The sequence below is a fragment of the Grammomys surdaster genome, unplaced genomic scaffold (genome assembly GCF_004785775.1).
Source record: "Grammomys surdaster isolate TR1022 unplaced genomic scaffold, NIH_TR_1.0 125951, whole genome shotgun sequence".
NCBI lineage: Eukaryota > Metazoa > Chordata > Mammalia > Rodentia > Muridae > Grammomys > Grammomys surdaster.
In genome coordinates this window covers 3527276-3531768 of record NW_021620772.1, presented here as the reverse complement: position 1 = coordinate 3531768, position 4493 = coordinate 3527276, and positions in this window count along the sequence as shown.

Below are 4493 nucleotides of genomic sequence, written 5' to 3'. Positions count from 1 at the left end.
TAATTGCACAGCAGCGCTGACTGAGTTTCTGTATGCATGCCTGTCTCACCTGGGCACCATGGGGGAGACGGGGCATGTACAAGACTGTTCAATGGGTGGTAATGAAAAGCTGGGGCACTGCTCCAGGGAGGGCTTCTGGTTTGTAAGAGATGGCTTGGTAAACCTGTCCCTGCATCCTATGCCACTTCTTCCTTCCTGAAATTCAAATATGGCTCCCAAAAGAGCTGTCATCTCCTGTCTGTGAGTAGACTAGACAGCAGGCAGAGCCACGGCAGCCACCAATTACCCCGCAGCCATGACAACATTCGCTCTCCTCCTTACTTTTCCTATTCTTTGTCTTCTAGGAATTGAATTCAGAGTCTTAGATGTACTACCCACGCACGCACGCACGCAAGCACGCACGCACGTATGCACCCTTTCAGGAAAGCTTACCCTTTCAGGCACCTCGGCGTCTTAACTTCTACATAAGAAAATCCCCCTGAGTGCTAGGTTTACAGACTCACCACCACACTTCACCTTGTTCCTTCTTAAATGAATACTGAGGACAGTAGTGAACATATGGTTATAAGAGAGGGTGATGGGGTTAAAGAGAGAGAAAGAGAGACCTAAAAGTAGTCTTGAGTTAGAGAGAGGAGAGACAGAGACACACAGACAGAGACAGGGAGACACAGACAGAGAGAGAAAAAGAGACAGAAAGTAACTGAAGAACTTTCAGGAGATAATGGTATGAAGACAATCAGTGTGAAAAAACAAAACAAAAACAAAGTCAAACGGACATATGCGCCAGGGTGTGGCTCAGCAGTGCAGAGTAGAGCACTGCAATATAAATCAAAAGGAAGAACTAAGAGCTTATTAATCTATGTGACATCAAGAGTTTCTGTCCTAAGATGCTGCACTGGATATATAGAGGAAGGAAAGTTGCTAAATAATGGAATGACATGAGGTAGCCTCAAAAGGCTGGTCTGCCTTCCTTCCTAAACTACAGATTGAACACAAGGCCTTTGTGTTTGTACAGCTGGACAAGCATGCTGTACACTGAGCCATACACATTCTAAGCCGAGTGTGTGTGCATGCGTGTGTGTGTGTGTGCTTATGTGTGCATGCACGTGTGTGTGTGTGTGTGTGCTTATGTGTGCGTGCACATGTGTGTGTGTGTGTGTGTGTGTATACACCATAAAGCTGTGGATTCTGTGGATTGAACTCAGGTCATTAGCTTTGGTGACAAGTGCCTTTACGTGCTAAGCCATCTTGCTGGCCCCTGTAAGTTTTATTTTGAGGCAGGATCTCACTAAATGGACCATGGTGGCCTTAAACTCACATTGTATCCAGGTTGGCCTTGAACTTATGATCCTCCTACATCAGCCTCTTGAGTAGCGAGGTGTGACAATATCGATTGTGTACTTGACAGGATCTAGAATCACTTTGGAGATAAACCTTCAGACACATCTTGAGTTAACCAAGGTAGGAATACCTTAGCTATGGCATTAGTGGATGGGTAGCATTGTTTCAAGGGCTGAGGTCCTGGGCTGAATAAAAAGAACAATGCAAGAAGAACACCAGCATTCCTCACTTGCTCCCTAATCTTGGATGCAGCCACACATGCACATGCACACACATGCATGCACACACACTCGGCTTAGAATCTCAAGCTCCTGCCACTGAGATGTCCCTGCTATGACAGACTGAGCCCTTGAACTGTGAGCCAAAAGAAACCTTTCCTTAAGCTGCTTTTGTCAGGTTTGTTTCATTCCTTTGTTTGCTATCTGTCTATCTATCTATCTATCTATCTATCTATCTATCTATCTATCTAACTATCATCTATCATTTTTGTGCTTTCTCACACACAAAACATAGGCTGGGGTAGAAACCCATGCATGTACATGGGAGGGCACATGCACCCTTGTATACATGCAGAGGCCAGAGAGGGACATCAAGTGTTCTGCACCATCATGCTCTCTCATTTTGCTAGGCTGACTGGTCAGACATCAAGCTCCTTGGTTCTAACTGTCTCTACTCCCCAACACTGAGTGTTGAGGTTCGGTCTGTTGCCATGTACTGTAATGCTACGTTCTGGTGGCCAAAGTCTGGTTGTCTCCCAGGGACCATGAGATCCTCACGTACACCAAACGATGCTATGCAATCTTGCTCCTTAATTTATAACTATTGGTTGAATAAAGATGCCTGCAGCCTATAGCTGGGCAGAAGAAAGGTAGGTGGGGCTTTGATTCCCAGGCTTGGGGTCTGAGGCAGGACCAGACAAAGAGAAGAGGAGAAGATAAGAGAGGAGAAGATGCCATGGGGTAAGTGATCGTGAGTATTGGCCAAGAGGGCTGGCCAGTAGGAGTAACAGAACATGGCAAGTCGTATCTCACGGTTATTAATAGGGAAGTAGACACAGTAGCATAGAGGATAGATTCTGTGCAGCTCTAGTGCTTTAAAGGCTTATTCTAAATGTAAAAGTCTTGTGTCTCTTTTATCTGGGAATGGAATGATCTAAGTAGAAATGATGGTGTAGAAACCTGATTGAAATTAACCAGACTACAACAACTGAGTTTTAGGGGCACACACGCAAGCCATGCCTGAATTTTTTACATGTATGCTGGGGATTGGAACTCAAGTTTTCATGGTTTGCTTAACAAGCAGTGTTACCCACTGAGCCAGATGCCTAGCACACCTGCCATGGCAATAAGAAAAAGAACTAAGCTGGGTATGGTGGCACAGGCCCTTAGTCCCAGTACTCAGGAGGCAAGGCAGGTGGATCTCTGAGTTCAAGGCCAGCCTGGTCTACAGAGTTAGTTCCAAGACAGCCAGGGCTATATAGGGAAATCTTGTCTCCAAAAACCAAACAAACAACAAAAATACTTGGTCCCCTGCTCATTGTACTATTGGGGAGCAAGAGAACTTTTAAGAGTCAGGAGCCAAGAGTAGAAAAGGGTCATGGTGCCTATCCTTGTCCCCAGTAGTGTTCTCTTCTCTCTCTCTCTCTCTCTCTCTCTCTCTCTCTCTCTCTCTCTCTCTCTCTCTCTCTCCATTTGTTTTGAGATACGGTCTTTCTATATAGCCCCTTATCTGGTCTCAAACTCATAGAGATCCTTCTACTTAACATCCTAAATACTGAGATGACAGTTACCATGATTGGCTCTGTATCTCTGTTTTTTTTGTTTGTTTGCGTCTTGGCCACTCTGAGGTGATCAGTCCTCCTACAGCATGCATTCCTCTCATGCTATCCTGTGTTTCCACTGGTCCAAGGCAAGAAGACCAAGTGATCATGGACTGGAATCTCTGAAATCAAGAGCCAAAATAAACCTTTTCTCCTCATAAGTTGATTGCCTCGGTCATTTAGTCAGAGTGACTGAAAGCTGACTTGCCACAGTAGGAATGGTAAGGAGACTTACAATGAACAAGTATTCTGTGCTTCACGTGGACTGGTCAATGTCACAAACAGGCTATCATGAGTTACATGTTTGAAGCATAATTCTGGTGCAGGATAGAGAGGAAGGGACAGGTTTTACCTGCCTCCTTCTGTGCAGCAGCAGAGTCAGGCTCACAATCCAAACAAAGAGACTTAGAGCTCAAGGACAGACTGAAATGGAGCGCTAACAGAGAAATGACATGCAGGAAGGCAGGATAAAAGCAAATAATGGAGACAAAGGGAAAGAACAGAGAAGGAAAGGCAGAATTCCAAAGTAAAGTCCTGACACATCAGTGACGACATTAGACAAAATCCATTTTAAATACATGGACTAAAGAATAGAGAACATTCTGCATAAAAAAACATGACCCGAACCTCAAATATATAAACAGGTTAGTTTAATAACAGAGGGATAAGGGATAGTGGGGATGAGAAAAACGGTCAAGCAATATGTGTGTGTGTGTGTGTGTGTGTGTACATTAAGTAAATTAAAAAATAAACATCTGGAAAAGTCACATCATGCAAATGATTATCAGAAATAAGCAGGAATGCCAGGCACGATGGCATAAACCATTAATCTCAGCACTCAGTAGGCAGAGGCAGGCAAATCTCTGAGCTTGAGGCCAGCCTAGTCTACAGAGGTAATTCCAGGACAGCCAGGGCTACACAAAGAAATACTACCTCTCAAAACAGCAACACAAACAAACAAACAACAACAAAACAAACAAAAACAAGTAATCAGAAAGCTGGGTTTCATGGTCAAAGCCTATTATCCTAACTGCTCAGAGGATTGAGGCAGGAGGATCATAGGCCTGTCTGGAATATAAGAGCAGGTTCAAGACTAACCTGGGCAAATTCCTGAAACTGTCTCAAATAAAAAACGTAGCCGAAAGGACTGAGAATGCAGTTCAGTGGCAGAAAGCCTGATTAGCACACGCAAGACACTAGATTTACTTCCAAGCACCGCACACACAAACACATACAGTAAGCAGGAGTAGCCAAATTACTAGATCAGGCAGTTCTCAAGGGGAAAAACAACAGCAGCGAAAACACAACAACAAAGCATACACACACACACACA